Source organism: Scyliorhinus torazame, chromosome 9 (genome assembly GCF_047496885.1).
Source record: "Scyliorhinus torazame isolate Kashiwa2021f chromosome 9, sScyTor2.1, whole genome shotgun sequence".
In the NCBI taxonomy this organism is placed as follows: Eukaryota; Metazoa; Chordata; class Chondrichthyes; order Carcharhiniformes; family Scyliorhinidae; genus Scyliorhinus; species Scyliorhinus torazame.
Genome location: NC_092715.1, coordinates 144,100,208 through 144,125,947, shown reverse-complemented (window position 1 = coordinate 144,125,947; position 25,740 = coordinate 144,100,208).

The window sequence follows — 25,740 nt, the reverse complement described above, 5'->3', positions numbered from 1 at the left end:
CCTCGTCGACTAGCCATCCCCTTTTTTAGGGCATCTCCTCATCCAGATCCCGCGCACCCGTCTGTCCCCCAGGCAGCGCCTTCCCGCCCCGATCACCTCATCTCTTACCAGCTCCCCCTTGCGCTCAGCAGCAGCAACCCAGTTAATCCCCCCCCTCCCCCGCTAGATCCCCCTCTAGCTTGGTTACTCCCCCCATATTGCTTCCGGAGGTCAGCTAACTCTGGCTGACCTCGGCTTCCCCCGTTCACTCTTTGACCTCCCTGCGTGTGGGGCTCCCTTCCATCCTGCGCCCGTTTTCCCGCTATAATTTCCATAGCGCGGGAAAATACCCGCGCTTTCCTCTCGGCCCCGCCCCCTATGGCGCAGTTCCCTCATTCCCCTTCCCTGTCCCTTTTTCCACTGGAGCCCACATTTCTTCGTGTCCCCCCCATCGGGGGGAGAGAAATTCCCCGTCCAACATTGCTGTACAATAGCCCTCCCCTTTCCCCACTTTACATTCCTGTACCACCACCTCGCTGCTTCTCTCCAAACATCAAACTCTCAAATCTAGTCCAGTTTCTCTTCTTGAATGAATGTCCATGCCTCATCCGCCGTCTCGAAGTAGTGGTGCTTGCCCTGATGCGTGACCCACAATCGCGCCGGCTGCAGCATCCCAAATTTTATTTTCTTCCTATGGAGCACCGCCTTGGCCCGGTTAAAGCTCGCCCTCCTTCTCGCCACCTCCGCACTCCAGTCCTGATACACACGTATCACCGCATTCTCCCATTTACTACTCCGTGCCTTCTTGGCCCAGCTCAGGACCATCTCTCTGTCCGTGTAGCGATGGAACTTCACCACTATTGCTCTTGGTGTTTCACCTGCCTTTGGTCTTCTCACGAGGACCCGGTACGCTCCCTCCACTTCCAGGGGGCCCGTTGGGGCCTCAACTCCCATTAGCATGTGGAGCATCGTGCTCACATAAGCCCCAACATCAGCTCCCTCTGCTCCTTCGGGGAGACCTAGAATCCGTAGGTTTTTCCTCCTCGAGCTGTTCTCCAGGGCTTCCAGCCTTTCTATGCACCTCTTATGTAGTGCCTCTTGTGTCTCCGTTTTTACCACCAGGCCCTGTATCTCATCTTCATTCTCGGGAACCTTTGCCTTCACTCCACGGAGCTCCATCGTCTGGACTTTTGTGTTTCCTTCAGTCCCTCGATTGCCAGTAGCATCAGCGCCAGCACCTCTTTCTTGAGCTCCTCCACACATCGTCGGAGAAACTCCTGCTGGTCCTGGCCCCATACCATCTGGGCTCCATCCGCCGCCATCTTGCTTCTCCCTTCTCTTCTCTGCCGCTGCTCCAGAGGATCCTTCGCAATCTGGCCACTACCGCCGCTCCTTTCCATACACACCCGGGGGGTCTCCTTCCTTCGTCACCCCACACTGGGTTACACCAAAATAAATTTCCGTTAGAGCTCCCGATAAGAGCCCAAAAGTCCGTTAGAACGGGAGCTGCCGAAACGTGCGGCTTAGCAGTGCATCACCGCAACCGGAAGTCCCCATGTCAGGGTTTTTAACGAGGCAAGAGACAGAGGGGTCTCTGTTGACGATGTCGCAGACCACTATTTAGCTTATTCTGAAATGGGACAAAGACCCGGAGGCCTGTGGGTCTTATAGGCTGAACTCTTTGATCAACGCAGATACTAAGTTACTGGCCAAGATCTTGGTGACTAGAATTGAGGACTGTGTACTGGACGTAATTGCGGAGGACCAAACTGGGTTTGTAAAGGGTAGGCAACTGGCTGCCAATCTAAGAAGGCTGCTTAATGTGATCATGATGCCCCTGGAGAGCAGGGAGGCAGAGGTATCTACGGATGCGGAAAAGGCTTTCGACCGGGTCGAGTGGGACTATCTGTGGGAGGTGCTGGAAGATTTGGGTTCGGGGAGGGGTTCATTGACAGGGTTAGGCTGTTATACCAGGCCCCAGAGGCTAGTGTATGGATGGACAGGACGACATCAGATTACTTCAGACTACACCGCGGGACAAGACAGGGTTGCCCTCTCTCCCCACTGCTGTTCGCGCTGGCCTTAGAGCTGCTGACAATTGCTCTGAGAGCTTCAAAGGACTGGAAAGGGCTGGTCCGGGGGAAGGGGGGGGGGGGGAGGAGTGGAGCATAAAGTCTCGTTATTCACGGATGACCTGTTGTTATACGTAGCGGACCCAATGGCGGGAATGGACGGCATCATGGAAATCCTGAAGGAATTTGGCTGGTTTTCAGGATATAAATTGAACATGGCTAAGAGCGAGTTGTTCGTAATTCAGGCGAGGGGGCAGGAGAGTAGGCTGAAGGGGTTGCCGTTCAGGCTGGTAGGGGAAAGCTTTAGATACTTGGGAATACAGGTGGCACGGGACTGGGGCAGGTTGCACAAGGTCAACCTGTCCCGATTGGTGGAACGAGTGAGGGAGGAGGTTCGGAGTTGGGATGCGCCCCCGCTGTCACTAGCAGGGAGGGTGCAGACTGTCAAGATGACGATTCTCTCGCGATTCTTGTTCATATTTCAGTGTCTCCCCATTTTCATCCCAAGGTCCTTCTTCAAGAGACTGAATAAAATTATCCTGGGATTTGTCTGGGCGGGGAAGTCCCCGCGGGTGAAGAGGGTGATGCTCGAAAGGAACAGAGAGGAGGGGGGGCTGGCGTTGCTGAACTTTAGCAACTACTACTGGGCGGCCAACATAGCGATGATAAGGAAATGGATGGTGGGCACGGGGTCGGTCTGGGAGCGGATGGAGGCTGCTTCGTGCGGGGGCACCAGTTTGGCGGCCCTGGTTACCGTGCCTCTGCCGCTCCCGCCGGTGCGGTATTCCACCAGCCCGATAGTGGTGGCAGCTTCGCAGATCTGGGTCCAGTGTAGGAGGCATATTGGGGAAGTGAGAGCATTGGTGTGGACCCCAATCTATGGCAATCACCAATTTGCCCCCGGGAACATGGATGGTGGTTATTGACTGTGGCGGAGGGCGGGGATTGTGAGGATGGGGGATCTGTTCCTGGAAGGGACCTTTCCGAGCATGAGGGTTTGGAGGAGAAGTTCGGGCTGGCGGGAGGGAATGACTTTAGATACTTACAGGTGCGGGATTTTGTGCGCAGACTGGTGCCGTCCTTCCCATGCCTCCCGCCAAAGGGGAGGCAGGACAGGGTAGTTTCTAGCGGAGAGATAGGTGAGGGTAGAGTCTCAGATATTTACAAAGAACTAATGGGAGCAGAGGATACACAGACTGATGACCTGAAGCTTAAGTGGGAGGAGGAGCTTGGGGGGGGAGATGGAGGACGGTAGTTGGGCAGAAGCTCTGGGCAGAGTAAACATGACCGCAACGTGTGCCAGTCTCAGTCTGATCCAGTTTAAGGTTGTGCACCGGGCCCACATGACGGTGGCCCGGATGAGTAAATTTTTTGGGCTGGAATACAAGTGTGCCAGATGCTCCGGAGGGCTGGCTAACCATGTACACATGTTCTGGTCGTGCCCTAGACTCAGGGGGTACTGGCAGAGATTCGCGGACACCATGTCCCGGGTTTTGAAAACTCGGGTGGTAATGAGTCCTGAGGTGGCATTCTTTGGGGTATTGGAGGACCCGAGAGTCCAGGAGGAGAATGGGGCCGATGTCTTGGCCTTCGCTTCCCTGGTAGCCCGGCAACGAATACTGTTGGCATGGAGGGACTCAAAGCCCCCAAAGACCGAAGCATGGCTGTCGGACAAGGCAAGCTTTCTCGGTCTAGAGAAAGTTAAGTTCACCTTGAGAGGTTCAGTATCGGGGGGTTCGCCCGAAGGTGACAGCCATTCATTGACTTCTTTGCGGAGAATTGTCAGTGGGGGGGGGGGGGGGGGATGGGGGGGGGGGCTAGGGTAGTGTAGAGTAGGGGGTGGTTTAGGCAGGTCCTTGCGCGAATGGAGTCGTGGTTTGCACTATGTGTTACTTGCTTTTCCTTTTGTACGGTACTATACAATGTCATTGTTTTATATGCCAAAAGTACCTCAATAAAATTGTTTATTTAAAAAAAAAAAGAGGGGTGCAGTGCTCTGACTGTGAGATGTGGCAGGTCCGGGAAGCTTCCAGCGTCCCGGATGGCCTCATCTGCAGAAAGTGCACCAACTAGAGCTCCTCACAGACCGCATGGTTCGGTTGGAGCAGCAGTTGGATGCACTTAGGAGCATACAGATGGTGGATAGCGTCATAGATAGCAGTTATATAAATGTGGTCACACCCAAGGTGCAGGCAGAGAAATGGGTGACCAGCAGAAGGGGCAGGTAGTGAGTGCAGGAATCCCCTGTGGTTGTCCCCCTCTCAAACAGGTATACCCCTTTGGATACTATCGGGGGGGGAGATAGCCAATCAGGGGAAAACAGCAGCAGCCAGGACAGTGGCACTACGGCTGGGTCTGATGTTCAGCAGGGAGGGTCAAAGCGCAGAAGAGCAATAGTCATAGGGGATTCTATAATCAGGGGCACAGATAGGTGCTTCTGTGGACGTGAAAGAGACTCCAGGATGGTATGTTACCTCCCTGGTGCCAGGGTCCAGGATGTCTCCGAACAGGTAGCGGGCATTCTGAAGGGGGAGGGCAAACAGGCAGAGGTCGTTGTACATATTGGTACTAATGACATAAGCAGGAAGGGGCATGAGGTCCTGCAGCAGGAGTTCAGGGAGCTAGGCAGAAAGTTAAAAGACAGGACCTCTCGGGTTGTAATCTCGGGATTACTCCCTGTGCCACATGCCAGTGAGGCTAGAAATAGGAAGATAGAGCAGCTAAACACGTGGCTAAACAGCTGGTATAGGAGGGAGGGTTTCCGTTACCTGGACCACTGGGAGCTCTTCCGGGGCAGGTGTGACCTGTATAAGAAGGACGGGTGGCATCTAAACTGGAGAGGCATAAATATCCTGGCCATGAGGTTTGCTAGTGTCACACGGAAGGGTTTAAACTAGTATGGTAGGGGGGTGGGTACCGGAGCAATAGGTCGGAAGGTGAAAGCATTGAGAGAGAACTAGGGAATAGGGCCAATATGACTCTGAGGAAGAGCAGACAGGGAGATGTTGCTGAAAACAGTGGGTCTGGTGACCTGAAGTGCATATGTTTTAATGCAAGAAGTATTACGGGTAAGGCAGATGAACTTAGAGCTTGGATTAGTATTTGGAACTATGATGTTGTTGCCATTACAGAGACATGATTGACAGGACTGGCAGCTAAACGTTCCAGGATTTAGATGTTTCAGGCGGGATAGAGGGGGAAGGAAAAGCGGTGGCGGAGTTGCGCTACTGGGTAGGGAGAATATCACAGCTGTACTACGGGAGGACGCCTCAGAGGGCAGTGAGGCGATATGGGTAGAGATCAGGAATAAGAAGGGTGCAGTCACAATGTTGGGAGTTTACTACAGGCCTCCCAACAGCCAGCGGGAGATAGAGGAGTAGATAGGTAGACAGATTTTGGAAAGGAGCAAAAACAACAGGGTTGCTGTGATGGGAGACTTCAACTTCCCCAATATTGACTGGGACTCACTTAGTGCTAGGGGCTGAGACGGGGCAGAGTTTGTAAGGAGCATCCAGGAGGGCTTCTTAAAACAATATGTAGACAGTCCAACTAGGGAAGGGGCTGTACTGGACCTGGTATTGGTGAATGAGCCCGGCCAGGTGGTAGAAGTTTCAGTAGGGGAGCATTTCGGAAACAGTGACCACAATGCTTCTGCAGTAGAAAGATTCAACAACGCTCGTTGAGACAAAATAACAAGGCTTTATTTATGAAGAGACTGCATGCAGTAATGGCTGAAACATGAGGTCAGAGAGCAGTTAGTGAAACTGCTGATTCCTTCTCAAGTCCGCGCTTTTACAGAAAATCAGTTCAGTATTTATACATTATCATTATCAAGATTGCGTGACTACAGCTTAGTCAGGAATTCGATCGGAAGTAGAAACGGAAGCAATGCCTGCTGACCTTATTGGGCTCTTTATCGCATCACTCATACCAGTATCTTGTCCTTGGAGGGAACATTGAGAGGTCGGAGGAGACTTATTTCTTCTCTACCTTATCTTGTCTTATTTCTACGGCCGTGGGTTATGACGAGTTAGTCTTATCAGGAGTTGCCGAGGTCCGGTATTTTGGAATGGCTTGACCTTCTGAAATGAATGAAATGAAATGAAAATTGCTTATTGTCACGAGTAGGCTTCAATGAAGTTACTGTGAAAAGCCACTAGTCGCCACATTCCGGCGCCTGTTCGGGGAGGCTTCTCTGATCTTATTCATACTTCAAGTTATGCAGAGTCGGCCTTATTAGTCTTACAGGGATCTGAAATGGTTAGGGCAGTATTTCTTACATTGTATCAAATATTTTGACCAGTTTTCCCATTGACCAGTTTTCCCATCATGCATCATGCATTACTTTATTCGTACCATATCACAGGTGGACAAGGATAAGAGTGGTCCACGGGTGAATGTGCTAAATTGGGGGAAGGCGAATTATAACAATATTAGGTGGGAACTGAAGAACATAGATTGGGGGTGGATGTTTGAGGGTAAATCAACATCTGACATGTGGGAGGCTTTCAAATGTCAGTTGAAAGGAATTCAGGACTGGCATGTTCCTGTGCGGAAGAAGGATAAATAGGACAAATTTCGGGAACCTTGGATAACGAAAGATATTGTAGGCCTCGTCAAAAAGAAAAAGGAGGCATTTGTCAGAGCTAGAAGGCTGGGAACAGACGAAGCCAGTGTGGAATATAAGGAAAGTGGGAAGGAACTTAAGCAAGGAGTCAGGAGGGCTAGACGGGGTCATGAAAAGTCATTGGCAAAGAGGGTTAAGGAAAATCCCAAGGCTTTTTACACGTACATAAAAAGCAAGAGGGTAGCCAGCAAAAGGGTTGGCCCACTGAAGGATAAGCAAGGGAATCTATGTGTGGAGCCAGAGGAAATGGGCGAGGTACTAAATTAATACTTTACATCAGTATTCACCAAAGAGAAGGAATTGGTGGATGTCGAGTCTGGAGAAGGGTGTGTAGATAGCCTGGGTCACATTGAGATCCAAAAAGACGAGGTGTTGGGCGTCTTGAAAAATATTACGGTAGATAAGTCCCCAGGGCCTGATGGGATCTACCCCAGAATACTGAAGGAGGCTAGAGAGGAAATTGCTGAGGCCTTGACGGAAATCTTTGGATCCTCACTGTCTTCAGGTGATGTCCTGGAGGACTGGAAAATAGCCACTGTTGTTCCTTTGTTTAAGAAGGGTAGCAAGGATAATCCAGGGAACTACAGGCCGGTGAGCCTTATGTCAGTGGTTGGGAAATTACTGGAGAGAATTCTTCGAGACAGGATCTACTCCCATTTCGAAGCAAATGAATGTATTAGTGAGAGGCAGCATGGTTTTGTGAAGGGGAGGTCGTGTCTCACTAACTTGATAGAGTTTTTCGAAGAGGTCACAAAGATGATTGATGCAGGTAGGGCAGTGGATGTTGTCTTTATGGACTTCAGTAAGACCTTTGACAAGGTCCCTCATGGCAGACTGGTGCAAAAGGTGAAGTCACACGGTATCAGGGGTGAGCTGGCAAGGTGGATACAGAACTGGCTAGGTCATAGAAGGCAGAGAGTAGCAATGGAAGGGTGCTTTTCTGATTGGAGGGCTGTGACTAGTGGTGTTCCACAGGGATCAGTGCTGGGACCTTTGCTGTTCATAGTATATATAAATGATTTGGAGGAAAATGTAACTGGTCTGATTAGTAAGTTTGCAGACAACACAAAGGTTGGTGGAATTGCGGATAGCTATGAGGTCTGTCGGAGGATACAACAGGATTTAGATCGTTTGGAGACTTGGGCAGAGAGATGGTAGATGGAGTTTAATCCGGGCAAATGTGAGGTAAAGCATTTTGGAAGGTCTAATGCAGGGAGGGAATACACAGTGAATGGTAGAACCCTCAAGAGTATTGAAAGTCAGAGAGATCTAGGTGTACAGGTCCACAGGTCACTGAAAGGGGCAACACAGGTGGAGAAGGTAGTCAAGAAGGCATACGGCATGCTTGCCTTCATTGGCCGGGGTATTGAGTATAAGAATTGGCAAGTCATGTTGCAGCTATATAGAACCTTAGGTAGGCCACACTTGGAGTATAGTGTTCAATTCTGGTCGCCACATGACCAGAAGGATGTGGAGACTTTAGAGAGGATGCAGAAGAGATTTACCAGGATGTTGCCTAGTATGGAGGGCATTAGCTATGAGGAGCGGTTGAATAAACTTGTTTTGTTCTCACTCGAAAGACGGAGGTTGAAGGGCGACCTGATAGAGGTCTACAAAATTATGAGGGGCATAGACAGAGTGGATTGTCAGAGGCTTTTCCCCAGGGTAGAGCGGTCAATTACTAGGGGGCATAGGTTTGAGGTGTGAGGGTCAAGGTTCAGAGGAGATGTACGAGGCAAGTTTTTTACGCAGAGGGTAGTGGGTGCCTGGAACTCGCTGCCGGAGGAGGTGGTGGAAGCAGGGATGATAGTGACATTTAAGGGGCATCTTGACAAATACATAAATAGGATAGGAATAGAGGGATACTGACCCAGGAAGTGTAGAAGATTTTAGTTTAGTCGGGCAGCATGGTCGGCACGGGTTTGGAGGGCCGAAGGGCCTGTTCCTGTTCTGTACTTTTCTTTGTTCTTTGTTTGTTCTTTGGGTGAGGTATAGGTTAGTGTTTCTGGATCATTCAAAACCCCTTGGGGGCGATCCTCCAATATTGGGCGCAAGTGTTCGCGCCGTCGTGAACGCCGTCGCGTTCCACGATGGCGCGAACTGGGCCCGGGTATGACAGATTCTATGGCCCTGCAGCGGTTCACGTCGCTCCAGCCTCTTTGGTGCCGCGCCAACCCGCACATGCGCAGTTGGGCCACGCCAACCTGTGCATGCGTGGGGGACTTCTTTTGCGCACCGGCACCGACCAACATGGGGTCGGTGTTCAGGGGCCGGCCGCACCAGGAGGTAGGTCCGGGGAGGGAGAGGCTAGTCCGCCGATCGGTGGGCCCCGATCGCGGGCCAGACCCCATCAGATGCCCCCCCCCCCCCCCCCCGGTCAAGGAGCAACCCCCCCCATAGGCCGCTCCCCGACCGTTCCCGCAGAGTTCCCGCCGGCAGCGACCAGTGGTGAACAGCGCCGGCGGGACTCTGTTATATCGGCGCAGCCACTCGGCCCACCCGGGATTCCAGTGGCCCATGGCCGGCGCCGCACCAAATGCACCGGCGTAAATGGCGGCGATTCTCCGCACCATGGAGAATTGCGCGCCGGCGTCGGGGCGCGTTTGCGGCGATTCTCCGGCCCGACGCGGGGCTCGGAGAATCGCCCCCCATATACCTACTTTATAGAGCCCTGTGACATGCTGAGCAAGGGCTGCCATTCAATACATTTTACCATAACAAAATCCTTAACACTGCTTGGACGGAGGTGGCAGAGGAGGTGAGCAACTGTGTGGCAACGCATCGAACCTGGGGTCCAGTGCAGGAAACAAGGCAACAACCTGCTCCAATCCAGCTGGCAATTGAGTGTCACATCTTCAACAGGAGTCTCTTGTGTGGTCATCAATAATGTATAAATACCATTGGGCAGCAATGCTGGTAGAGTGTACATGTGATTGAGTATATATAAGTCACTAAATGTTGCAATACGGCCATAATAAAAGCAAAGCAAGCACTGGGTTTTATTTATGGAGAGATAGAATTGAAAAGTAAAGAATCTATGCCAAACCTCTTTTGAAACCTGGTTAGATCACATTTGCCATATGTGTGCATGATTTTTTAAATAGGCTGAAGATGCACTGGAGAGGGTGAGAAAACAATTTACAAGGAGGCTACCTTGTTATGCGAAGTTATGCTGATCCGAAAAAGATGGGTCACTTTTCACTTGTGGGGCAATCAAATATAGGTCTGTAACATTATGAGAAGTCTTTGCAAAGTAGATACAGAGAGTGTGTTCCCTCATAGGGGAAAAGCATATTTAGAGGTCAGAAATATAAGGTCGTCAGCAAGAAATCAAATGGGGAATTCAGCAGAAGTTTCTTTACCCAGAGAGTGATGAGAATGTGCGAATCCTTACCACAGAGATAGTTGTGGCAAATAACAGGGATGCATTTTTCGGGAAGCTAGATAAGCATATGAGGGGCAGCACAGTGGTGCAGTGGATAGCACTGCTTCCTCACGGCGCCAAGGTCCCAGGTTCGGTCCCGGCTCTGGGTCACTGTCCGTGTGGAGTTTGCACATTCTCCCCGTGTTTGCGTGGGTTTCGCCCCCACAACCCAAGATGTGCAGGGTAGGTGGATTGGCCATGCTAAATTGCCCCTTAATTGGAAAAAAAAATGAATTGGACACTCTAAATTTACATTTTTTAAAAACAATTCTCTGTGACAATGCGAAACCCTGAACGATACTCTTCTGGACTGATGGACTTATGTACTGACCTGATCTCTTCACACATCTTCTCTTCTGAGTAGTACTGCACTCCTGTATGCTTCACCCGATGCCTGTGTCTATGTATTTACATTGTTTATTTTATGTTTGCCCTATTATGTATTTTCTTTTCATATACAGAATGATCTGTCTGAGCTGCATGCAGAACAATACTTTTCACTGTACCTCGGTACACGTGTCAATAAACCAATCCATTCCAATCCAAATCTGTAGAACTATATAGTTTTCCATTTTGTTTCACTGGTTCCAGTACGAAGGCTGATTTGTACAGCCTCGGTGAAGAGAATGTGTGCGTCGCCATCTTGGTGCAGCAGTGGAATTGTTATTTGGTTATTTTGGTGCAGATCTCCTGACCTTGCCTGGAAGGTTCCAGGTGCAAAGGAGTTTAAGGCAGTGGTGACCTGGACTGGCATTGACAATTCTGTTCGCCCGGTGGAAAAGGGCGGCAAATCTTAAACCAGATGATGATGTATTTCTCCTATAGCCTCCAGGGGGAGACGCAATCTACTGAGGCAAAAATGTTCAATGGTCAAAATAGGATCTTCTTGGCCTGTTGTGACTGACTTGCCAGTTAGTGAATGGACAGGCTTTCCATGATAGCTGACTAATGATTTAATCTGCATTTCCTCAACTTGCTCTGCTCTTTTTACCATTCCAAATCAGCCTTAATTCTGAATATAAACCCACCCTCATACCAAACTGTTGCTATATTTACTGTTGCATAATAGCTCCTTTCCTTCTTGTCGCTCTGTGAGCTGTGGAAGTTATCTCAAAAATCTATCTGTTAACCTTTCCTGATAACCAAGGCCTATTAGAAATTCATCAATGCCGGCATTATTTAAAACATAACAGATTGACATTCATATCTAAATAAATCACTAAGTTTATATATACTTGAAACGTTTACATTAAATTTTCTCAAGAATGATAAGAAAGGCTAGAACAGCAAATGTGTAACATCTACAAGCAAGTTATAGGAGGCTGCTTAAAATCTCATACAACTTAAAATGATAAAAAAACTATTAATAGTTATTTCCTTGTTGCATTGGTTAAATGTATGTGGTTATAACTCCCATGAATGGGTAATGTTATGGGAACCCAAAGTGTATCATGGAGTTCACATGACCCACATCTTTTAATAGATTGTGGTATGGGGAGCACACGGCCCACTCTACAGGTGTGGTACAGCAGAAATGGAAAAGTATTTTTTAAAGCAAAACAATATTTTATTCTATGAACTCAAGTTAACCTTTTTAAAACATACAGTGAATATCTCAGCAACCATCAATTCAAATACAACCCCCGAAGAATACAACAGTAAGTAATCCTTAATAACCTCCCAAACAACATCCAGAAGACAGAAGAAACACCTTTTAACAGAAGCACATTGGGTTTACATTCACTACTGAAAACATTTATAATTCTGAATTCACCAAATGATCAAGAGATAGTCTTTTCATGGCAGAGAGAACAAAAGTACACCTGCTTTGTCTGGCTTCAGCTCCAACACTGAAAACGAAACTAAAACACATCCCGCAGCAAACAGCCTAAAATGAAAGTTTAAAGCTGACAGACAGCCCAGCTCCACCCACACTCTGACATCACTGATAAACACCCATTTCTTAAAGGTGCATTTCTTAAACACCTATTTCTTAAAGGTACTCTCACATGACAGTAAAGCAATGTAAACCATCACAAATCAGCATTCAATGGTTAGCACTGCTGTCTCACAGCGGCAGGGACCCGGGTTCGATTCCGACCTTGGATGACTCTCTGTGTGGAGTTTGCACTTTCTCCCCGTGTCTGCATGGGTTTCCTCCGGGTGCTTTGGTTTCCTCCCACAGTCCAAAGATGTGCAGGTTAGTTGGATTGGACATCAAAATTGCCCTTTAGTGTCCAAAGGTTAGTTAGCGTTATGGGGTTACCGGAATAGGGTGGGGAATTGGATCTAGATAGGATGCTCTTTCGGAGGATTGGTGCAGACTCGATGGGCTGAATGGCCTCCTTCTGCACTCTCGGAATTCTATGAATTAGAATATTAGTTATTGCAAAATGTTTGATTAAATTAAAAGTGCTATAATAAAAAATTACTTCGGAAACAAATCCTATTAAAATTAAATATTGTTACAGTTGCCTTTATATTCTGCTAATGTAAATTACAATAACAGGATTTCAATACGAAGAACACACTGGAGAACTTAAAAGTAGAAAAACTTTCCAAAATGTAAATATGCTCTTACCTAATACTAATATTTTTCCTTTATTGATAATTAAACCAAAATTTGTAGAATATGATAAATTACCCTTAGGTTGTGTGTTTTCAACATCCAGACAAATTGCACAGAAGTAATTTTAAAAATGTAAGTAAACTTCATTTGAAAGCTGACAGAGATCTGATATGGAAAAAGTAACAATTTAAGCCTATTATTAAAGTGAGATAATGCCTCATCCATTTTTAGTCTGCAAGATCAGCCTGTTTACACATTTGGAAGCTTTTGTTCAGTGGTTGTGACTTGTTAATGCGTAATTAATGAACAGATACCAGATTAAAGATGCAAGGCTATGTTAGGTTACTGAAGTGCACAACAGCTGAGAAACCATTATTTACAATGCAAACACATAAGGCGGAATTTTCCAATCGACAAGAATCGTGGCAAGCAGGGCACTTAATTTGGCAGGAGGCAAAATTCCTGACGGCGGGATAAACTGTCCAAATTTTGTTCTCCTGACTTACAAGGCAGTTGAGGTTCCTGATGAACAATGTCAGGAAACCTCCTTATTTGCATTCATTGGAATCTCATGCATTCTAATTAAAAGACTCACCGGAATTAAGTTTGACCTTTGAATTAAGTTCCCTGCCATCGAGATTTAAGAATGTTCAGTTTCACGATTGCATATAAGGGACATTTGCCTGGTGAGTTTTATTTCTTCCATAACTTTGAGGTCTTAGATGTTGTTTTTGCCTTCTTGGGGTCCTTGCGTAACTTCACTCGAGTGCTGGTAATAAAAGCTGCGCCGGTGCCTAACTAGGGAGGCAGGAGAAGGCTGAAATGGCAGGGAATGGGAGCATGGAGGGCAGAGTGGAGGCTGGACAGGAGAGAGGTGGAGAGGTGAGTCCAGGGAAGGGGTGGGATCATTTCTTAGCTGGAGTGGACGGTGAGTTCAACGGTGGGGTCTTGGAGGGTGAATTCAGTGTACTGGTGATACGAGGAACAATCAAGGTCAGGGGAGGCAGTGGGGTGTGTTTGGATGAGGGAGAATATGCATCAGAGCAAAGGCAAATGAGTGCATTGCCAGCGGTGAACTTATCTAGACATGAGTGAGAGACAACACGGGAGCACTGCCGTATGCCCTGGGATGTGGTTCCTCACACCTTCCAGCTTTCTGGTGCACACTGCGGCTGCATTGTGTAGATGCCTGTCTGTGTGCCTTTTAAAATGGCTCCGGACCTTCTGTCCCATGACATAACAGGGGAGCGGGCGACTTCCTGCCCAACCCACCACGAGATTTGCCGAGCTCTTCCCAGATGAATAATTAATGAGCTGATCAACAAAAAAATCACACGTGTTCAGCTGTTCCGCCGCCCAGCAGGAATCTCCTGCATCCCACCAGAACGGAAAATTCTACCCATAGTTTGAACAGGTATTCAACATCATAAAATGTGATTATGTAAAATAATAAAAAACTAATCTTCAGTAGAATGTACTCCTAAGTATTAGGGTAGGTGGTGATGTAGTGGCCTTGCCACTGGACTAGTAATCCTGAGGCCCAGGATAATGATTTGGGGACCAGGGTTCGAATCCCATCACGGCCGATGGTGAAAATTGAATCCAATAAATATCTGGAATTAAAAGTCTAATGATGACCATGAATCCATTGTCACTAACGTTCTTTAGGGAAGGAAATCTGCAGTCCTCACCTTGTCTGCCCTGACCTACATGTGACGCCAGATCCACAGCAATGTGGTTGACTCTTATATGCCCTCTGAAATGACTTAACAATCCAGGCAGTTGTAACAAATAGCTACAAAGTCAATAAAAAGGAAAGATACTGGTCGGACCATCTGGCATCGACCTGGACACGACAATGGCAAGCCCAGCCCTGTCGACTCTCAACGTCTTCCTCACCAAGATCTGTCAAAATTGAGGTAGTCATACTCACGGATACTCACAAATAATGTTTCGGACACCACTATTACCGTCCCTGGGTGTGCCCTGTCTCAGTTCCTCTGAGAGTCTTCAACATCGATTCCGGACCCCACGACGCCCCATGGCTTCAAGTCAAACATGGGCAAGGAAACCTCCTGTTGATTACCACATGCCGCAAACCATCTCCTGATGGATTAGCACTCCTCCGTATTGAACACTACTTGGAAGAAGCACTAAGGGTGACAAGGGCACAGAATGTACTCTGGGTGAGGGATTCAATGTCCATCACCAAAAGTGACTCAATAGCACTACTACTGACTGAGCCCGAAAGGACATAGTTGCTAGATTGCACTGTGATAGGTGGCGAGGGAACCAACAAAAGGGATAAATATACTAGGCCTCATCCTCACTAACCTGCCTGCCACAGATGCATCTGTTCATGACAGTGTTGGTAGAAATGACCACCACAAAGTCCTGTCTTCACATTGAGGATACCCTCCATCGTGTTGTGGGGCACTGCTATTGTGCTAAATGGAATAGATTCAGAATAGTTCTAGCAACTCAAGACTGGGCATCCATGAGATGCTGTGGACCATCAATAGCAACAGAATTGTACCCTCAATCTGTAACCTCATGGCCGGGAATATCCTCCGCTCTACCATTACCACTAAGCCAGGGGATCAACCCTGTCTCAGTGATAAGTGCAGGAGAGCATGGAGCAACACCAGGCATAATATCGCCATCCTCAATGATGGAGAAGGCCAGCACATCAGTGCAAAAGACAAGATGAAGCATTCGCAATAATCTCCAGCCAGAAGTGCTGAGTGGTGCAGTGGTTAGCACTGCTGCCTGATGGCGCTGCAGACCCGGGTTCGATCCCAGCCCCGGGTCACTGACAGTTATCTAATATCAATTAGGGCCAGAAATGATCCCTTACGGGCTTCACGGTGGAAATGGCTGTCCTGCCAGCTGATTCGCCTGGACCACACCCAGCAGCTCCCCGCTAACAAGGGGAGCAGCACATAAACCGCTAACCTCTGAACACACTTCAGACAGCAAGCCGCCATGTCACCGCATAGACCTGCTCCACGTTTTGGAAATGTTGGCCTGGCCAGACTGTTGGACACGGTGGAGTCTAGACAGGACACCCTGTTCACCTGAGGGGGTTGGAGGATCAGCTACAGGTCCGCCAGTACCGCCTGGGTGGCAGTGGCAGCAGCCGTCTGTTCGGGCAGCGTGACCAGGAAGACTGCCGGCAACTGCTGCAAGAAGCTCAACGGCCTCCAAGGGCCACACAGGTGAGTTGACATCAGCACCCTGACACAGGTCCCGCCTGCCATCACCTAAAGGCTATGGGTGCACAGGAGATGGCACTGGCAATTCTTGGCACTGAGGCCAATACTACTAGGGTGTCGACTGCAGTGGAAAGCTTGCAGAACGATGTCAGCATCACGAATGCGGGCTTTGAGAGCATGTCCCTGTTGCTGGGGGACGTATCCCAGAGGCTGGTGGACCTTGACAACACACTGCCGAACATGTCCCAGTCGCAGGTGGACATTGGCTAGGCACTCCATAGCGGGTCCCAGTCATTGACAAACGTGTCTCAGGCGCAGATAAACTTTGCTGAGGCACTCCAATGCGTAGCCCAGTCACAGAGGAGCATCACCGAGGGCGTTGATACCATGGAGCAGACAATGGATAGCTGCCATGGCTGGCAGAGCCAGATGATGCAGAGTCCTCTGGAGCTCACTCCATCTGCCCCTCCATCCCAAGGTGGCCCTCAGGGCCCCTCAGGCACCGTTCTGGAGGAGGGAGCACCGGAGGCCAACCAGACAGGAGCTTTCCAACAGGGATCTCCAGTTCATTCGAGCCCGCCCCCTCCTGACAATGGCACATCTCGAGGTCAACAGATGGAACATGGTGGGCCGGCGAGGCAAGTGCCACCAGAAAGGCTGCCGGGGCCCAACATCCCCAGAACATCCAGAGGACGTATGCTCAGGACAAGGAGTGGACAGCAGCGGGCTGCCTCTACCTCTGATGAGCATCCTTGGACATAACTAGCTCTAGCGGCAGAGCACGGAGGACTAAAAAGATTGAGGATCACTGAGTGGACACTGGGGGAGGAGGGGAGAGGTGGCCCATTGGTAGCTAAGGTCAGTTACGGTTTTGATTGTTCACAATGATCACAATTAAAACATGTTACACCTGAGACATGTGAAGCCTCTGTCACGTTATTCTGCATAGCGGGCCAGCCTGCACCCTTAGCCCCCCGGACTCAGTAGTCCCAGATCCGGGGCACCCGAGGCATACCATGTGCAGGTGATGGGTGTGAGCACGCTGTCAGCAGAACGATAGGCACAGATTGAGGAGCAACAGAGCTTATCTCACAGCGAGTTATCATCATTCTCCTGCCTTGTATAATCATCCACTAACAGTGCCAACACAGGCCCATCTCTCTCTCGAGTGAAGTTACACACATCGGGAGGGTGGTCGGGGCGGGTGGTGGGGGGAATGGGTGGGAGGGGAGGGAATTGATGGGGAGGGGTGAAATTGGTGGTGGGTGTGAGATGACGGACAAAACTCCGTCCTATGAGAAGCGGGCGTGGATCAGGACCTTGCTGGCCCTATGGGCATGCTGTGATGGATATCACGTTCGCTGCAGAATTTGGTTTGAAATAAGGCAACAGAAATTAACATGACCAGTATTTTAATTCAAAGTGGAATAAAACCACTTCAGCTAAAGGCTGTCCAGATGTCACCATTTGCTGGGAGAAACTCCTTGCTGACTTCAGGGATCATTAATACATTCCAAACAAATACAGGATAAGGAAATCCTTGCATTGACACACCGTAAATTCTGTAAATCACTCCCCTACACCTATAATTATTCAAACCATGAGGAAAGGAACATTCTTCAGATAAACAATACGACAAATCTTTCCTTAACTATATAACTCTTGACACTTAGAATAACACCCTCAAAGAAGTGTCTGTTTGACAATCTATTATTTTAAGAAACATGGCAACACTGAAAAGAGACAGATCTCTATACGAGTCCCTCTTTGCCAATATATCTTAAGACACCTGACATTCATGCAGACACTAAGATCATTAAAACATATATTGATGATAATACATCAAATTTGCCATTTGGCTATAGGCAATTAACCAACAATAGGTGATAAGATAACAGAAACAGTCCTTGACCGATTAAAAGGTTTTATGTATATAAGGAGGAGGCACTTTAGCGAAAGTTACCCATCTCTTCTTCAGTGCTACTGAAGGGAGAAAAGCTCTGTTCAAATCAGCTTACCTCGTCAGACAAAGACCTCGTGGTTTTTGTAAGTATGTTTCTGTTAAACTTCTTTAAAATGTATTAGAAATTGATAGGAGATACTTTAGGATTTTACATGTTTTAGATATCTCATTCTCTTAAGAGAAGTTAGTGTGTTAGCAGATAACAAAGGACTGTTAACGGGTTTTTCTATTATTAACAGATAACAAAAGACTGTTAATCAATTTATATTTTTTAATTCTGCAATTCTGTATGTATCAATTGAGAGTATTTTACAATAAAAATACTTTTATTAAAATTATACTGTGTAGACTTACTCTCAAAGGTTAAAATCCTAGACACTCATTTAGGAAGTCTTAAATGACTAGGACCCATGACGACAGAGGTAAGGATTTATTTATGAGCGACGCATCTGAACTTTTCCCATAAAAAGTAACTGAGATCCTGTTTAACTGTCTGAGACCCAGAAAAGCATTCTGCCTTCGTGAGATCTATTTTGAGTCTTAGCAGAGAAACGGATTTCCCTCTTTTGGTGGGTTAATCTAAATCATAGATTAATAATAAAGTATTATCAGGTCCGGAATAACCTAAATCCGTCACAATGCCGGACCCTCGCCACCACCGCTGCCCTCCATCTTCCGGCTGCTTTCATGGGGCCTCATTGAGCTCGTACTCCAGCCCCTCCAGGTCCAGCCCTTCCTCGCCCTTCTGCTCGGAACAGGCTGCATGACTCTCCACCTCCATCTCCAGCATGTGGCCTCGCTACTGTGCTAGGTTGTGGAGGGCACAGCAGACCACCAGAAAACAGGCAAATTTCTGAGGGGTGCACTGCAGTGCACCACCAGAGCAGTCGAGGCATCGGAACCGCATTTTCAGCAGTCTGAGGCACTGTTCAATGACAGCCCGGGTGGCAACATGGACCTCGTTATAGCCGGCCTCCACATCGGTCCATGGCCTCGGTATTGGGTGCCCCTGGGACATGCTGGCGATTGAGAATAGAGAATACTGCTGCCCGATCATCTTGGTGGGCTTGGTCCAGCTTGAGATTTATATAGTCTGATGCCTGGACATATAGGGCATCCGTGACTTCATGGAGTCACTTGTGGGTTCAAGGTTGTGAATTTCCGCACATATCCCTGCTCGAGCACTGGAATGAATCCGAAGGATAAAGGTGCAGAGCTGTTGTGACGTTGATGACCACCGGGAGCGGGTATCCTCCTCCTCCACAGGAGGCCCCAATCCACGCACTGGCCATGGGGATATTCCCAATGCTGAAGCCCAGCTCTAGAGTGTTTGAGTGTTGGCTTCTGCCGATGTGGTGCTGATGCCTCTAGGGTTCAGGCAAAGTGCCCAGGCCTCACAGCTTGATTGGAATACTAGACAATAACACTCGTCTGAGACATGGCACATGTACCCATGTGTAATCGAAAACATTTTGTTTGTTAAACAGTTAACGATACCTAATATACACCAAACAAACTATTTAACAGTCCATACATCACATTAACCATTAATCTACATGGAAACGGTACCATGCCATATACACAGGTACCTTTTTTCTACAGAATATCGGTACAAACGCAAAGCTACAACAGTGCATTTATACAAAGAAAACCAAAAGCATGTTAAACATTAAACAGTCAACAGTACAATGAAGTCACCGGCATCCAAATCAACCCGCCACTCTCTCCCCTTCCCTCAGCTCCCAGCAGTAGGCTCGCATCAGTGGAAAGTCATTCTGGGGTAGTGTTACCAGAAAGTCACACGAACGCAGAGCATAGTGAAAGAGCGAGAGACCACCCTTCCCCTTCTCCAGTCCACAGGCAGAAGGTTTCAGACTCTTAGGCCACAGGGGCAAAAAGGGCTGCATCAGATAAACACATGGCCTCCAGACATTAAACAGTAAACACTCAACAGTACAATAACTCTTTCTCACCCCCCCCCCCCCCACCCCCAACCTGGAGCTCCAGCAGTAGACTCACATCAGTGGAAAGTTGTTAAATGGTAGAGTAACACAACACTGGATAAGTCACACCGACACAGAGCACTGCAGAAGAGCGAAAGAGCACCCCTGCCCCTTTGCCAGTTCTGGTAGTAGGTCATCTTATTGTCCCCCTTTCCCTTGCTCCAAGCTACAGAAGCAAGATGGGAGTCATCAGACAGGTACACGGCCTCCATTGGGGGGGGGGGGGGGCACGAAGACAGGAGAGCCCCGATTACTGTGAGGGGTGTCCCGAAGCTGGCATTGTGGTGGTTGTGGTGGTAGTGGGAGGGTGTTGTCCCAATTCTTGTTTGTGTGTCCCGATCTCCAGAAGAGGAAGGTGGGTGGGGCCCCATTTCCATGGGACTGAGAGTCTTATTTGTGACTTTGAGATTGGGGCGCCCTTTAAAAAAGGATGTCTTCTTGGGTCAGGGAATAGGGGCAAGCGGGGGGGGGGGTGGGTGGGAATAAGACTTCATATGGCACATATTTCTGTCTAAAATAGAACTTTGTAATCAAGCAAGCGATTTAGTGTGATACACAGGCTGTACCTCCGGAGGCAAACCGGGATACAATCTGTTGAGGCATCGAGGCATTAGGCTGTTCCATTATTTGGGTAGACCCAAGAGGACAGCCGCACCCACTCAGAAGCCCCACCAAATAGGCAAAAGGGCAGGAAACCCTGCAGCAGTCACTTTGAGGTGCTTACACTCTGGTGCAATAAAGCAACACAGACAGCACGATTGCCCAGCAGGGGGCACAGAAATTTCCCAAACTGGCTGACAGGGGGCAGGATTCTCCCTTAGCCAATGCTGAAAACGCGAAACGCGAATGGGCAGAGAATCGGTTCCGATGCCAAAATCACAACGGGCGCCAATTTGACACCAAATCGCAATTCTCCATCACCTCGACAGCGGCGCCAATGCATAGCGGAACGCATGTGCGGTAAACACTGTTTGCATATCATTAGTGGGCCCTACCCGGCATTCCCCGGGGCCTCCACGATTCTCCTCCTCCGATGGGGCGAGTTCCCGACGGTGTTGTGCATTTGTGCTTTTAAAAATTGTGAAACCGGGACATCGTGGTGGCTGATGAAGGGGAGAGAGGAGGTAGGACACAGAGGAGCGATTGTGGGCTGGCGAGCTAGACACTGGCCGGGCTGGCTGGGCCCTGCCAGTGCCGGGGCTGGGTGATGGGGAGAACAGGCCGTGTGGCCAGTGTGACCCACCATGGGACTGGACCGCCATTACCGCAGACTACAAGGCAGCCATCTGGTTGCCGACCCCAGTAATCACCCATACTGGCCCCTGGTTCTGCAGATTCACACCAGTCATATGAGTGCTCACACACCCCCATCCCCGCACTCCACCCCCACCACCCCCCTCGCCATCCCCCCACCCCACCCCATCCGGCTGCCACCCACCAGTAGTCCACCCGGGGCAACATCCACAGTGGCCCCGATGGGGGCTGTGGTGCCAACCCCTGGCAGGGGCAGTGCCAGCCAATGGAACCCCCTGGCATCAGGGATGGGCGCCAAGGTAAGAGGCCCCACTGGTGCTGGCTACCGACATGGCCAGGGGTGCAGGGATTGGGACATGCGGGTCGGATGCTGCAGTGCCAACCGGGACCACATTGAAGCCCGGTGGATCTCGTTGGACACAGGGGTATGCACCATGCTAACATGTCGGCCTTTCACCCCCTGCAGCCGATGGATATTTGAATTCAACCAGCAATGGTGGCCTTCCTGCCAGTTGCTACAGCCCAGGGGATGCCCTGCGGCTGCACAAGCTGGAGCAGGGCGAGGAGGAGTAGGAAGGTGCAGCAGCGGAGCGGGCGGCAACAAGACGGGCAGCAGAGGGGCAGGTGGCAGCCGCCCAGGTTGGAGAGCTGGCTTCTCAACAGGCCGAAAAGGAGGAGGTGTCAAGGAGGCTCCACATGAGGCCTCTTGTGTACCGGCACCGCTTGTTATTCGAAGATCTGCCGGACTGGGCATGCCTGAAAGACTCCCGCTGAGCAGGGCAACAGTGCGACATATCTGTCCGATGATGGCACATCTAGCACCATGGGGTATAGGGGAGGACACGCACTGCTAGTGGCTGTCAAGATGACGGTCGCCTGACGTTTTTCACGACGGGGTCCTTCCAGGCATCGAGTGGGGGCCTTCCAGGATCTTACAGACCTGTTTTAGCCTGCTGAAGATGCGGTTCAGGTGTCTGGGCCACTCTGGAGGGGCCCTCCAGCATGATGCTGAGAGGGTCGCCTGCATTGTGGTGGCCTGATGCATCCTCCACAACATTGCACAGCAGAGGAGCGATGTGCTGGAAGAGGAGGAAGAATGCCAGGCCTCCTATGACGAGGAAGTTACGGGAGAGGGTGAAGGTGGGCAGGACATGGAGCCCAGGCAGGCACAGGAGGTGTGGGGGTCCTGGATTGACAGTAACACCAAGTCTGGTCCATGAGATGGAGGATGATGACAACCCGCTTTGTGATGTGCTCTGGTGCTCCGGATAATTTGACAATGTCTGACTCCTTCCCATGGTGACGGAGGGTGTCCTGAGATAAGACCCCCTAAAACTGAATAGCTAGGATAACACTAGAATAGTTCTAGATAAGTTAGTTTATTGAGGATTGACACTAATCATAGAAAGTATACCCAGTAATCGTTAAACATGTATTCTTAGAACATTGCAGTAACAAGCATTCAAACTCTTGCTAAAAACAGTGGCGACAATGCACAATGGGATTTAAGCTAGCTAACGTGCCCATGTTCTTAAGACAAACAGAATAAGACAGAAATAATGTGGTCAGCATTAATATAGCCAGCTCAATAAGCAGTTCTTATTAATCACCCCAATATCCTGTCTCAGACAATCCATCGTAGAGAGAGGAACCAGCTTCAACAGCCTGCACCCAGACAAACAATGAAATAGGCAGGTACTGGCTGAGATAAGAAACATGGGAATAGGGGAGAACAAGACATAGCAAATACAAAAATCCTGGAAAACAACAGATGGTAGGATGGGGTTAAATCATGAGCTGATCATACAGTCATCATGCTGCCTAAAGTAAACTTCATTGTGTTCCAATTTGTTATGGGTCAGGGTTTAGAGAGCCCCAAATTGTATTATGGTGTTCATCTGACCCACAACTTTGAATCGATTGTGGTTATGGGGAACACACGGGCCCACCTTACAGGTGTGATGTAACAGAACTCTACAGTGCTTTTAAATTAAGACAAGGTTTATTTATGAAACCAGTTACCACTTTATAAACCCACAGTAAACATCTTAACAACTATCAACACCAATAAATCCCCCAAAGAATACAATACTCCCTAAGTCACCCTTAATCTTTCCTTGCAACATCCATAAGACAAAAAAGAACCCTCTTTACAGAAACACATCAGGTTTAAATTCTCTACTGAGAGCCGTTATCACTCTGAATTCACCAAATGATCTAGAGATAGTCTTTAGATGGCAGAGAGATCAAAATTACACCTTCTTTGACTGGCTACAGCTCCAACACTAAAACGAAACCAAAAAACACAGACACACCCAAGCTTTTCCTCAAAGCAAAACTAAAAAGCAGAGCCAGAGCTCAGCTCCACCCACACTCTGGCATCATTGCAGCCACTTGAGCAGACAAACATTTCTTAAAGTGACATTCCCATGACAATTGGTCAAGATAAAACTAACAGATGCAGGGATTGGATAGAGTCTGGGCCACCCCCCGGGGTCCACTCCCCCCCTCCCCCCATGTCTACCCATTTTATCCCCCCAGCCCCCGGCCATCCCTGACCAGCCAACCCCTCACACCTATCAGACAGAGCACTGAGGCAGATTTTAACGTTGGCTACAGTGTTTAATGTGAACGAACATATACAGATTTGTATCCTAGCCCCGATAACTAAACTGTGCTCTGTACCCGTGCCAACTTAGCAATATCTAACTTTCTGGTCTTACGGGTCCTAACACTACATCTATGTGGTTCCCCAGATGGTACAGCAGGAGTGGAGATGGCCTGCTGCAATTCACCCCCTGCGACTGGCCGTTGGCGGGCATCTTCTGGAGCGACCGGGCCTGGATGTGCCCGGCAGCTGCTCCGGTGTCCCATGTGGCGTGGTGCCATCCCGTTCAGCGTACTGCCCACCAGATGTGCCAGGGCCAGGAGGGGGGGGTCCGAGGTGCTGTGGTGTTCCGGTGGGAGTCACAGGCATGGGCCCCATCGCCTCTTCCTCCTTCGGTGTGCCTGATAGCCCCTGGGCTACTCCATGGGATGGGGGTGCCAAGGGGAACTATTCCCTGAGGCTCCCCCACCACCTGGCACTGCCAGTCCTGGAGCCCCATTCTCGTCACGGCTAGGGTCCACCCTCTCGCGGCCATGGAGGACAGGGAGTGGACCATCTCCATCTGGGACTGCACACATCACGCTGCGACTGTAAAACCACCTTCTGGGTTTGTGTCACATCAGCCAATAACTGCGCCATCTCCCTCTGGGACTGGGCAGTCATGCATGGCGCTCTCCTGAGGAGTAGGGTGGGAACAGAAAAAGACAGTGTTAGACAGGTCAACCCGTGCAGCCGAAGGGGTGGGCTGCTGGTGGCGTCAGTGGCCAGGGCACCCGGCCATGGCGGCCGGTATGGGTACCAGCATGTGGGACAGGGTGGACGTTCGGCCATCGTCCTGGTGGCGGGGGTAGGGTTAGTGCCAGGGACACAGTGCGGCCTACCCATCGTGACCGCCCTGAGGAGATGGTGCAGTTTTTTCTGGCGCGGCTGGCCGGTCCGGGGTGGTGTTTCCCACAGCGCTCATGGCCTCAGTCACCTGCGCCCAGGCACGGCGGACAGCGGCAGCAGGTCCTCCTTCCCGGGCTGGAGAACAGGGTCATCCTCCACTCCTCCACCGAGTCCAATAGGGTCTCCAGCTCGGCATCTGTAAAATTTGAGGTTGCTCCCCTCGCTGCCATCTTGTTGGTTGGGACGGTGTGTGTGTGGGGAGTGAAGTGGTCATATGCAGCTGCAGCTTGTCAGCCCCATGAGTGTGAATCGCAAAGCTGGCGAATCCGGCACCGTTACTCATTAAAATCGATTGTGTTCCACACGGCACCTTAGCAGCAGCGGAATCGGTCCAGGTGCGGCACCAGTCTTTCTGTCGTGAAAGACCACAAATTCTGCGTTGGCATCAACACTTAGGGCTGGATGCTAGATTTTGAGACTAAGTGCTGACGCCGGCGTGGGAACCGTAGAGTTTTACGACAGGAAAAACGGAGCAACAGCTGCACCGATACAGCTACTTTAAATTGGCTTGCACCATCGCCACGTGAAACGCTATCAATTCCATGGAAAACGGTCCCGGATTTGCCGTGTCTGTGATTGGCGCACATGAGGCTCACACATAAATAATCCATCCCCCCACACACACCGTCCCAGTCAACAAGATGGCTGGAAGGAGAGCAGCGCCACGGGTCAGGGACACTGAGCTGGACACCCTCCTAGACGCCGTGGAGGTCAGAAGGATGACCCTGTACCCCGGCCCGAGAGTTCGCCGTGCCTGGGAGCAGGTGGCAGAGGCAGTCAGTGCTGTGGGCAACGTCATCCGGACTGGCATGCAGGGCAGCCAGGGTGAGGTGGCCGCTCCGTGCCCCTGGCACTAACCCCACCCCACACATCCGTAACCCGGCTACTCCCCATCCCCGGGGGAAGGCCGAACTCCCACCCTGCCCCACATGCCAGCATTCATGCCAATCACCATGGCCAGGTGCCCTGGCTACTGAGGCCACCATCTACCCAACCTCTGGGCTGCATGCGTTGGACCATCTAACGGTTTCGCTGTTTATGTTTGCCCCCCTCTCCCAGGAGAAGGCCGTGCACAACC